At 40.0% G+C, this 13,082-nt stretch overlaps 2 pseudogenes; one reads left to right on the forward strand and one right to left on the reverse strand.

The window, feature by feature from the left end:
• Nucleotides 1–315: 315 nt before the first annotated feature.
• LOC112662308 (glyceraldehyde-3-phosphate dehydrogenase-like) lies at nucleotides 316–1,410 on the forward strand (annotated as a pseudogene).
• A 3,456-nt stretch (nucleotides 1,411–4,866) lies between these two features.
• LOC112662508 (pre-rRNA-processing protein TSR1 homolog) lies at nucleotides 4,867–10,688 on the reverse strand (annotated as a pseudogene).
• Between the last annotated feature and the right edge of the window lie 2,394 nt (nucleotides 10,689–13,082).

The raw sequence follows: 13,082 nt of genomic DNA on the forward strand, positions 1-13,082 counted from the left end.
AAATCCATATGTGTGCTTCATAGATTATTCTTATTTTTCACAATCATCTATTTATTATTCATGTCAAAAACTTATGAATTTCTGTACTGGTTTCTGTTAAGTGGTGAATGATTACCACACACACACAAAATCAGAGATATATGTTGGGTATTTATTTTTTGTTCATGGGTCTAGGCAGTTCTACCACATTCTGCTCCATGTGTGGCTACCAGAAGCATATTCTTTTAGAGGGCCTTACAAAAAGTCCTAGGCTCCTCCCCATTTTGACAGACAGCTGCATGTTCTGTGCAGTGCCAGCCAAGTCCCCGAGACCCGATGGTGAAGGTCAGAGTGAACAGATTTGGCCATACTGGGCGCCTGGTCACCTGGGTTGCTTTTAACTCTGGCAAAGTGGATATTGTCGCCAGCAATGAGCCCTTCATTGACCTCTGCTACATGGTGTACATGTTCCAGTATGATTCTACCCACAGCAAATTCCACAGCACGGTCAAGGCTGAGAATGGGAAACTTGTCATCAATGGGAAGTCCATCTCCATCTTCCAGGAGTGAGATCCCACCAACATCAAATGGGGTGATGCTGGTGCTGAGTATGTTGTAGAGTCCACTGGGGTCTTTAACACCATGGAGAAGGCTGGGGCTCACTTGAAGGTGGGGCCAAGAGGGCCATCATCTCTGGTCCTTTTGCTGATGCCCCCATGTTTGTGATGGGTGTGAACCACAAGAAGTATGACAACTCTCTCAAGATTGTCAGCAATGCCCCCTGCACCACCAACTGCTTAGCTCCTCTAGCCAAAGTCATCCATAACCACTTTGGCATCGTGGAGGGCCTCATGACCACCGTCCATGCCATCACTGCCACCCAGAAGACCGCAGATGGCCCCTCTGGGAAGCTGTTGCCTGATGGCCAAGGGGATGCCCAGAATATCATTCTTGCTTCCACTGGTGCCACCAAGGCTGTGGACAAGGTCATCCCTGAGCTGAATGGGAAGCTCACTGGCATGGCTTTCCGTGTCCCCACCCCCAACATGTCAGTTGTGGATCTGACCTGCCGCCTGAAGAAAACTGCCAAATATGACAACATCAAGAAGGTGGTGAAGAAGGGATTGGAGGGCCCCCTCAAGAGCATCCTGGGCTACACTGAGGACCAGGTTGTCTCCTGCGACTTCAACAGTGACATCCACTCTTCCACCTTTGTCGCCAGGGCTGGCATTGCCCTCAATGACCACTTTGTCAAGCTCATTTCCTGGTATGATAATGAATTCAGCTACAGAAACCAGGTGGGGGACCTCATGGTCCACCTGGCCTCCAAGGAGTAAAAGCCTCCTGGACCACCAGTCCCAGCAAGAACAAGAGGAAGAGAGAGGCCCTCAGTTGCTGGGAAGTCCCTGCCCCAACTTAATCCCCCAACACACTGAGAATCTCCTGACCTCCAATTTACATCCCAGACCTGGAGGAAGGGGAGGGGCTTGGGGAGCCCTACCTTGTCATGTACCATCAATAAAGTATACTGTACCCAGCCAAAAAAAGAAAAAGAAAAATTTTTAAAAGAAGATGTGGTCTATATATACAATGGAATATTATAGACATTAAAAAGGACAAATACCCACAATTTGCTTTGACATGGATGGAACTGGAGGGTATTATGCTGAGTGAATTAAGTCAATCAGAGAAGGACAATCATCAGATGGTTTCACTTATATGCAGAATACAAGAAATAGTGAAAGGGATTATAAGGGAAAGGAGGGAAAATGAGTGGAAAAAATTAGAGAGGGTGCCAAAACATGAGACTCCTAACTCTGGGAAATGAACAAAGGGTAGTGGAAGGGGAGGCGGGCAGGGGGATGGGTTAACTGGGTGATGGGCACTGAGGAGGGGCACTTGATGGGATGAACACTGGGTGTTATACTATATTTTGGCAAATCAAACATCAATAAAAAAAAAAAAAAGAAAAGAAAAAGAAAAAGTCCTAAAGATAGTATATGTTTGTTTTTTCCTTTGACTTATATATGAAGCCTAAAATTAAAATCACATGCTGCTTTGACATCTGGTAATATGGGGAGGGTCTCAAATATTAAAACCATAAGTTTTCCACTCCATCTGCAACCATATATAAGGTTACTTAGCTAAACAAACTTCCTTTTCTCAGAGACCAGGTACAGTGTCTGCTTTTCCCTTTGTAGCAGGTTTCAGTTTCCTAGCAGTTCACAGAATTATACAAATAAGCCAATCACATCTTCCCAAGGAACCAGGGGCACTTCTCTCTCTTGATACTACAAAGCCTGCTTCCCACAGCCCTGGCTATTCACTCTATTCTCATTTGCAACTACCATGTGGCCCTACATGTCATGGAGTATTTCTTCACTAGACGGTGAATATATGTGACTAATAAACTGCTGTCAATTCCATCTGTCCAGACTCGAGTGTCATGTACTTGGTCATCTTTATAGCGTTAGGGCAGGAATCCATTCCCTACCAATGGAGTAAATATGAGGAGATTAAAATATATCATATCATATTCAGGTTTATAAAAGCATGAAGTTAAATGTTGTATATTATGTATTCAGGTATTTTTCCAGGTTTTTTTTCCTTTTTTTCCTGACGGTGAGTTCAATACAATCACACATAATAAGCAAGATTAACACATGAACCAAGTAGCACAGAGAAACACATCTATAGGTGAATAATGTTAGTTACTGCATTTAAAAAATAATGTTATACCTCAACATGGCTTCTTAAATTATCCCACCTGCCCTAGTTTTCTTCTCAAATTAATGAGTATATGCTTTTCCTATGATAAATCCTTAAAAACTAATGATGTACTATATGTTGGCTAATTGAATTTAATTTTTTAAAAAGTTAATGGTATTCTTGATGTATGCTGAAAAAATGGCTGCAAGACAATTTACCTAAGAATGGGGTTTTTACTAACTTAACCATAGTTTTGGAAAGAGTGAAAATCAGTTGCCGTCTGGAAAGCAATCTTGTTTTACTATGTTATTTTTGTCATTAAAAATGATTTAAAAAACTTACTTGAATTGTAAACTAGATAGTGAATAAACTTGAGGCTCTGCTGTATGTATTATTTTTTTTAGGCAGTAACTTAAATAGAACTTATTACGTTAGAATTATCTAGACTTGTTATAAATAGTAGCACACATATATGAGTTATCATTTCTAGGGACACCACTTTGGTCCAGAGCACCATAATCTCTTTCTTGCATTATTTCGGTAACCTCTTAACTGATCTCTCTATAGCTCCTCAATGCACCTTTTTCTCTTGAAATGCAAATAACATTATATGACACCCTTCTGCCCCAAATTCTTCACTAGCTTCCTATCTCAGAGAGGAAGCCAGGTGCCTGTGTATGTGGTCTCCAAAGCTGACTGCATTGAAGTCATCTAGGCTACTTTTTAAATTGTCTGTGACTGGACCTTACCCCAGATCAACTAAATTGGAATTTCTAAGGTTAGTGACATGCAAGAGTATTTCTTAAAAGCCCCCCAGTGATCTTGATGGGCATCTGGGTTGAGAACCACTGACAATTGTTATCTAGCTCCTTTTTTTTTTTAAGGTTTTTATTTATTTATTCATGAGAAACAGTGAGAGAGAGAGAGAGAGAGAGAGGCAGAGACACAGGCAGAGGGAGAAGCAGGCTCCATGCAGGGAGCCCAACACCAGACTCTATCTCGGGCCTCCAGGATCACGCTCTGGGCCGAAGGCTGCACTACACTGCTGAGCAACCTGGGCTGCCCCAGCTCCTCCTTTTTTCTGACTTTATCTACCACATTTTCTTGCTTATTCCACTCCAACCATTATGGCCTTCTGGACAGTTCTCAAACTATTACTGCTATAAGACCCCCCCCCACCCCCAACACACACACACACACACATTTCCTTGAGATAAATACTTTAAATGGTTCTAGTCTGGCCTTCCTATGGCTGCACTGTTCCTCTTAAATGGGAATCTGTGGATTCAGGGAATGTACCAACACATATATCCATTTTAGATCATGCTATGGATCCTGGAATCCCGCAGTTACCTACTGAAAAGGACCTAATTCCAGTCCCAGGGCCTTCACAGTCCTCTTTTTTGGATCATTCTCACAAGGGTAGTCCATGCCACAGGTGTAATCACTCAAAACAATTCTCTGGAAGACCATTCTGTCTGGATTCACTAACAATTGATGGTCTATGGCAATAAGGCTGTGTATTCCATTGCTATTCTATTTTAAAAACAGCACAGATGCAGGAGGAAAAGTGATTGGGCCATATATTGTCACCACCAAGGCCACATCAGCAGACAGGAAACCTCTGAAATTTATGTTTATCTGCCACGTGTGCTGAAAGAATAAGGTGGGAGGGTGCCCCAGATGTATTCAGACAACTGTCTCAAGAGTAGAAGCAGAGTTAGGATGGGGAAAAAAAAAAAAAAAGCAAAGCCCTGTCCTTCATTGGCAAACACATACATATGGCCAAGAAGAAAATTCAGACTAGGCATATAACCACATATGTCCTTAAATTGTAAAGGCCAGCCAACTAGGCTCTTTCCCTTTCTTTCATTTCACTAATTCTTACTTCCCTCCATAGCAACAGTATGTAACCCAGCTGGTATGGGAGAGGATGGAACTGCTTATCGAACTGGTGCAGGGGTTGCTCTGCTGTCTCAGCGTTTTCAGTTTCTCCGGAAGTAAAGCATCTTAGTATCTTAGTACTGTGCTCAGTGGTGGAAATGTAGACTTAACCTCCTTAACTTGGGTGAAGTGGGCTAAAAGGCCAGCTCTTTATCAATCTGTTTCTGTTTAATTTGCACAGAACAGATGGGAGGGATTCAGTGTCCGCAGACACTCAGAAATTTTGTTTTCTGGTTAATTCAACTTCTTATTTTCCCCTCTCAAAAAGCTTTCAAAATCGTAATGGAAAGTAGATGTTTCAGTAAGATAATAGTTTGCTATTTGCTCCATGTCCTCTTCGAGCACTGCTGAAGAAATCTCACTTTTCACCCACAGTACTGGTTCTGGTACATCGGGATCATAAATCCATTTGGGGAAAACTGGTTTATAGAGGTTCATCAGTACTGTGTCCTGGGATTTTAGCTTCCCATCAAAACTGCACTTCAGGTGCCATGAGTACTTAAAGGCTCCTTGATATATCCCCTGTGGCCCCACTTTGTTTTCAGTTCCACTGGTTTTAATCATAACACATTTCTCTGTTTAAGAACATGTAATGCACTACTGCTATCTTAGCAAACATTTTGAAAGGATGACCACTCAAAATAACTCTCTTGATGACCATTCTGTCTGGATTCACTGACCATAGAAGCCTATGGTGATGAAGCTGGGTCTCCCATTGCTATTCTATTGGAAAAGCAGCACAGATGCGGGAGAAAAAGTGATTGGGCCATATAATGTCACCACCAAGGCCCTGTCAGCAGATAAGAAGTCTCTAAAATTGGTGTTTATCTGCCACAGTGTGCTGAGATAATAAAGGTGAGGCTTGGAAGTGCCTGAACCCACAATGGAAGATCAGCTACTCTAGCTTCCATTGGCTTAGTGTTGCCAGAGTTCCAGCCCACTACCATATTCAATATTGACATCTTCTGCTCATCAGGTAATAATGAAAATGGAATCAACAGTTCTCTTTGCTTGAAGTACTCAACCACTGACACAGGAACTTCAGACATGAAGTATGACATATCAACCAACCATAGTTCCTTCAACTTTTTCCCCCTTAGTTTCTTTAAAAATGCATTTCCTAATATTACTAAAGCTCTGAAAATGAAAGATGAGAGCTTAATCTTGAGGAAGGTTTTTCTCAGGACCCTCTGAAGATGACAGACTCTCCTATAGTCCATTTCACATTCTTCCTCCATTCCTCTTCACTATCTTTATTCTGAGATGCTTCCTCAATAAAATTCTCATGTTCCATATCATCATATTCATCTTCCCCACCACTTAGACCATCCTCATCCAAAATCTATTCAGGTTGCTAATTTGATATCCCTTTGGGAATCGTCTTTACCACCTTGGAATTTTCCTTCAAGAAGTAATTTTGCCTTGCTTAGCTACCCCTCCGTGGGCCAAGTTTTCTCCTCTTCCATCAAATCTGGGATAACTTCTGTTTACAAAGATTCTTGTCTACCAGGGTCTGACTTTGTTAGGACCTTAAGGTCTTCCTCCATACCAGCTATAGTATCCTAGTGCAAATCTCCATTGCCACTGCTAGGGCCTTTTGGAATTTGACCACTCTAGGATTTAAAGGGAAATGGTCCATAGGGGCATCTATCTGTTTCATCTGGAAATAATCTTGTCCAGTAATATGCAGCAAGTTAGTCACACTCAGAGTCTGCTCATGAATAGAGCCTGAGATTTTTCAAGGTGCTCACCAAGTTTTTCTTTTCACTGGGCACAAAATCAGCAGCATGTGCAAACAGGTTAGGCTTGTCAATCTGGAAAGGAAAGATGCCATTGCTTTTGGTTATCCAGCTGCCTGAGTAGCATCTTTACCTCCTGTTGAGTGTCCAATAGAAGTTTGTCACCAGGAAAGTGCTTCTCTATTGCTTTACTTAGCTTCTTTCTGACATCTATTTGTTTCTTCAGTGGGAGGCCAAAAATCCCCTGGAGAGCTTGTGTATAGGTGGGAAGACCTTGAACAAAGAGGCAGGAAAGGCAGTAATTCCCAGTGCTGCCCCAGCCTTCTAGTGGATCGAGGAGGAAAAGGATGGTATGTACCACTTTAGCCATGTCTAACATAGTGTGCAGATCCCCTGACCTCGTAAATGTGAAAAATCACTGATGTTTTAAGGAGTGCCTAACAGCAAAGAGCTAGTGGTGTTTTCCCATTCATTCAAGTGTACTGTTCCAGTGTCCTTATCTTGAAACAACTAACGTCATCTGTCAGGGAAATCCTGTTGTGCAGGGGCACCACCAATACCTGATGAGGAGGGCCATCCTTGATGCCCAGGTGTTTCTTCTCTGCCAGAATCATCTTCTTCCACTTTCAGAGGTGGCTGGCATGACACCTCTGGTCTACTCTGTTGAGCTCTTTTCTTACATTCTTGCTTAGGATTTTCAGTGCTAGACAGCCTTTCCCATCCCAATGTGCAGATTCTAGATTCTAGTGCTGCCTGCCTTTATGAGATTTATTCTGCTACTTTAATGGCCTGGACAATGGGGCACCATGCTGCCACTCAGGTGTAGCCAGTCAGCCTGTATCAAGCTCTTTTAATCAAAGAAACAAAGCCAGTAAGAAATCTTATGGGATTGTGCGTATTGATGAAGTCTGCATAAGAGTAGCCCATGCATCTGCTGCTATTTCTAAAGTCTCAAAATGTCCCACAGTTTGGGAAAAAAAATGGATGACATGAAGTGAAGGAAGAGTAATGGCAAATTGGAATATGCAAAAGTGAGCTGGAAACCTGAGGTTAAACTCCCAATGTTGATGATTTAGACAACCAGTAAAATTGCTGATGCACTTGAACATGACACTTTTCAAAAACTGCTTCCAGGGCAGCGTTTTAGTGCTGCCTACAGCCTGGGGAGTGATCCTTGAGACTCGGGATCGAGTCCCACATCGGGCTCCCTGTCTCTGCCTCTCTCTTGTTCTCTCTGAATGAATAAATAAATAAATCTTAAAAAAAAAAAAAAAAAAAAAAAAACTGCTTCCAGGATTTGGAGAAGCTGAAAGGAGATATCTGATAGGAAGTAAAGCACCTGCAACTTGGCTGCTTTGCCAGATCTACAAGGCACGTCAACACAATCTTGACGTACCTTGTACGTAGCAGCACTTAACCTCACTTGCTAAGCATTAACATGCTGTTGTTTCACTTTGCCTTCTGAATCTTCTGCAAATTTATCCAGGTTAGGCCAACCTTATCCCAGAACTATGAAGGAACAGGAATTCAGAAGGGAGACAGTTCTACCTAAGCTAAATCAACATAATTTAAAGCTCCCATAATCAATTCCTTGTCATTTTGGCCAATATATACACTATTTTATTTTATTTTATTTATTTTATTTAATTTATTTTTTTCAATATATACACTATTTTAAACTATACTATTTGCTTCAACGTGGATGGAACTGGAGGGTATTATGCTGAGTGAAGTAAGTCAATCAGAGAAGGACAAACATTATATGGTCTCATTCATTTGGGGAATATAAAAAATAGTGAAAGGGTATAAAGGGGAAAGGAGAGAAAATGGTGGGAAATATCAGTGAGGGTGACAGAACATGAGAGACACCTAACTCTGGGAAACGAACAAGGTGTGGTGGAAAGGGAGATGGGCAGGGGGTTGGGGGGACTGGGTGACAGGCACTGAGGGGGGCACTTGACAGGATGTCCACTGGGTGTTATGCTATATGTTGGCAATTCAAATTCCAATAAAAAAATATATACAAAAAAAAAAGCGTGTCACACCAAAAAGGTACCTCAGAAAGCAATTAAATACTTAAGATCATTAGATAAATAAATAAACTATACAAAATTTCCAAACAAAGGTAATAACAAAGTGATGCTTCATCTTTAATGATGCAACTATCTCTCATAACAAGAAAAAAAACATGCTAATCTTTCCCCAAAGAGGATAAAAATTATTTTAACCATCTTGGTGTAAAATTCCTCTCCTAGCTGAACCACATTCCTCTTGATTTCTTATAACTCAAATTTTGAGGTAGGAGGCCAGCATCAATGAACATTTCTTGTGTTTGACAAGAGGGGGGTGGGAAAGAAAAAGAAGTAAATATTTGATACATGATCAAATATGCTTATACTGATATAAGGAAAAATACAAATAACTATTGTAGTCCTTGTTTCTAATTATTCATGTGGCCATAGCCAGTTTTTATAATTATCTTCTTTTCCTAACCATTCATGACTGCCCTCAGTTATTACATTGGCTGGATGTGTTTTCCTGTTTGATGGGGAAACCATACCTTCATTCCTGAAGGTTCTGGGCCATTAGTCACACAGAATTAGGGTTGTTATAGTTTCAAATTACCTTTAAGTACAGGACATAGAAGTACCAAAAGGCACTCCAAGGTATTGCCTACATTCCAAACATAATCTTCTTTTTACTATTATAAAGTAGAAACCTAATTTCCTTAGAGTACAGTAGCTCTTAACCTAAATATCTCACCTGGGAGAGTAAGATTCTTTAATTTTTTATTCACTATCATTAGGAACCTAAAGTGGTCTGGTGGCAAATTCAAATTGCAATGTATTGGAAACCATTGTTGAGTTCTCTGGTGAAAGGATTCTCCCATGGGAGCTAATAAGTCTGTGTTGCAGAGCCCAAAGTTTTGTGTACTTCAGGACAGAGGGTAAAAATTTCACTGGTGTATCACAAGGGATAATAAGAATAACTCTCACGTCCAACTTTGGTAAAAGAGTTGTACTGACAAGTCCAAATGATGTATTTGTTGCTTACTAACTCCAAAACTCTCAATAAACATCATGCTTCTCTCACAGTAGTAGGAGGGGTCAGATGCAGCAACTTATGTTTATGAGTTACCCCAGAATACTAACACTAAACTAATAATACTAATACTAATACTAATAACACTAGAAAGCAAGACCAAACAAGCACCACATCTTTTATTTATTTATTTTTGTTTAGTTTAATTTGTGGTTAAATGAAATAGTGATGCTGTCAGAATACACAGCTAGACCACAAAGGAAAAAAGACACAGGTGGAATCTGGATGAATCCCTGTTGCAGGCCATTGAAGCCTGAGAAGTTCTCCCCCCATCCAGCAAGCAAGCAGAACAAAGGCAGAAATGAGAACAAGAGAGGTTAATGTCAGTAATGGACAAGAGCCCCAGGGAAGGCTTTGCCATTACTTGTATTCACTCAGGTTTCCTGACAAAATCCCGGGTAGGTGCTTGAGGCAAGGATCACAAGGCAATCATTAACATATACTAAGTTTAGCTAACAATAGGTGGCGGGCATTCATCTCCTGGTGATTGCAATCTGTGACAACAAAGCTAGTGAGACAAGCATTCTAGTCAGAGGTTAGGTTTTAAGTGTCTCTGTTGTGTTCCTGGCTAATCTTGGGCACTTTTGCCCTGGAGGGTGGCTTTCCACCTGAGAGACAGCTTTCTGCCTTATGTTCTTCTAACCCACTTTGTGTAATTGCAAGGCCTTCTTACAGCTATCTCCCATAAATTCCTGTGTGGGCTTCCTTATGCTCTTTTCTGCCTATGAGGGGTCATGCAGAGTGAACTCTTCTCCCATCAACAACACCGCAACAACATATGTGAAATATTGTCTACTATAAACACCCATTAGAGACTCAGCACTCAAACTTTTATTGGGGACTAATCACATAAGCACTCTCTTTTTAGCATATAGCAAAATTCCAGACTCCCAGAAGGAAAGTAGGTGTTTAGGATTAAACTCCATTGCTTGCTCAAGTAATCTAGGCACCATGAGCTGCCCTAATCAATTAGTTGTTGACTGGAAATACTCCCAAAACCAAGTTACCAGATGCCAGCCAAGGACCTACCTTATGAGCAAGCCTTTTTCTAAGAACAGCAGTCTCAAGTATGCCAAAGAAACTCTTTTCTGCATAGTACCCATCTGCTGTGCTCAACTGACATTGATACCAGAATATTCCCAGGGCAGATGACCCTTCAGGACGGGATTCCAGGATTCCACTGCCATCTCTCTGATATTTGTGGACAAGCACCATGTCTTTTATAACTTTAACTCAATTCTTTTTTTTTTTTTTTAATTTTTATTTATTTATGATAGTAACAGAGAGAGAGAGAGAGAGAGGCAGAGACATAGGCAGAGGGAGAAGCAGGCTCCATGCACTGGGAGCCCGACGTGGGATTCGATCCCAGGTCTCCAGGATCACGCCCTGGGGCCAAAGGCCCGCACCAAACTGCTGCGCCACCCAGGGATCCCAACTTTAACTCAATTCTTGACGCCAAACTCTTTCTTAAGGAAGTTAAGCAATAGCTCATCTAGATTTGTATATTTTAAGTGCATCCACAATAACTTAAAGAGTAATTCATCCTCCTAAAAATATGATAAATTTATAAAATATTCTGAAATTCTAAAAAAGTCATAAAATATTTCTATAATTTTTCAGAATATACTGCTTTAAAGAGTTCTCCATGGATCCTCAGTGCATGACCCACTTAAGAAATGAATATAATCTCGATTTGTTTCAGCAGTTCACAGAATACATTTTCTTCATTCTTTCAACACATTTATAGTTTGACTACCAGATACCTGGAGCACTATGCAAAGTTTATAGTACCAATCAAAATAGGCAAAGTTCTAATTATAAAGTAAATTCTTTTTTTTCTGGAACATACGAGGGGATAGGGAAAAACAGGCAATAAACAAGTAAGAATATTCTAGAAAATTTCATAGAATGTGCTGTGAAGAAAAAAAAAATGTTGGTAATGGAAGAGAGTGAGTTTACCTAAAGGAAGTTACTTTGGATAGATAGGATTATTAGGGTCTTCTTTGAGGATGTGACTTTTGAACTGGAAACTAAGTGACAGAGCTATAGGAAAACTGAGATGAGAGCTCCTCTAACACACTAAGGGAAAAGCAAGGTTGGCATGTTGGGGGCAAAGAAACCAGTGTGAATGGAAAGTCATGAGGAAAAGGGAAGAGTGATGCTGGATGAGGTCACAAAAATAAATTGGATCCAGAATATGTAAGACTTTACCGAGCATGATACATCATCAACATTTTATTATATGAATCTGATATGTTAATTGTGTTAAGCACAAGATAAGCATAATGTAATTCACATTTTGGAAACTCTTCTGCTACTAGAACAGGACTTCTAAAAGTGATGGAATATAGAGATAGACTAGTCAGGAGAACATAATAGTAGCCAAGGTAGGACATAATGATACCTTTAACAGGATTTTAGTCTTTGAAAAGGAAAGAAGGGGCTACAGGATATGTTGGAAGTAGAACAAAAAATAGGGAGTGTTAAGACCACCGAAAGTGTCTTTGGTTTTAATCCTGAGCAACCGTGTGAAATTTTTTGCCTTTTACTGAGATGAAAAACCTGGGTTGGATGTAGTTTTGACAAGGAGTTAAAGAGGTACAAAGTTATCAGTTGTGTTAAATGTTAAATATGAGATTACTATACAGCATACAAGTGAAGATATAAATTAGTTTGAATCATATAAAATTGTCTTTTCTTTTCTTCTTCTTCTTCTTCTTTTTTTTTTTTTTTGTAAGCTAAAAACACTTGAATGCCATCAATTTCATGTGGTTCTGTCACCTAATAGTATACTGTTGTATATATGAGTCTGGAGTTCAAGGAAAAGCTTAGGTTTAGAGAGAAATTTGGGAAGAATTGGCATATTGATGTTATCTAAAGCCATGAAACTAGATGTGATCATATAGGAATGAAGTATAAATAAAAATTGGGCCCATAGGTAAGCTAGGAACCCAATAATATTTATAGATCAAGAATAGATGGGAAATACAAGAGACCTCAGGAAAAGCAACTGAAATGAGTCATTTTTTTAAAAGATTTTATTTATTCATGAGAAACACAGAAAGAGAGGCAGAGACACAGGCAGAGGAGGAGAAGCAGTCTCCATGTAAGGAGCCTGAAGCAGGACTCAATCTGGGAATCTGGGGTCATGCCCTGAGCCAAAGGCAAATGCTCAACTGTTGAGCCAACCAGGTGTCTCGAGTCTTTTTTTTTTTTTTTTTTGTATTTTTTTTTTTGACAAAATAGCAAAACATTTTTGGGGGGTCTGATATTTTGGTATAGCTGTTTTCCATTGCCTGTCACATTAATAAGATAAATACAATTTATCTGGGAGTGAGCCACTGGGAGTCTGAAAAGTTGGCTTTTGATCCAACAAAGAACCATAGGAAATCTTTTCAAATTTTTACAGCCATAGTATTTATCTAACTGCAGTATTCAATATTTATATGCTGCTGCAACTTCTACCAACTATTCCATAAGGTATTGGCAGTTTAGGATAGACTCAAGATGAAATACACGATCATAATATTTTCCTATATTATATCATAAAATGAATATGACATAGAATTTCCAAACTCATATTTACCTCACAATTGGTGCAATGTAAAC

This window comes from Canis lupus, chromosome 13, assembly GCF_003254725.2.
Source record: "Canis lupus dingo isolate Sandy chromosome 13, ASM325472v2, whole genome shotgun sequence".
Taxonomy (NCBI): domain Eukaryota; kingdom Metazoa; phylum Chordata; class Mammalia; order Carnivora; family Canidae; genus Canis; species Canis lupus.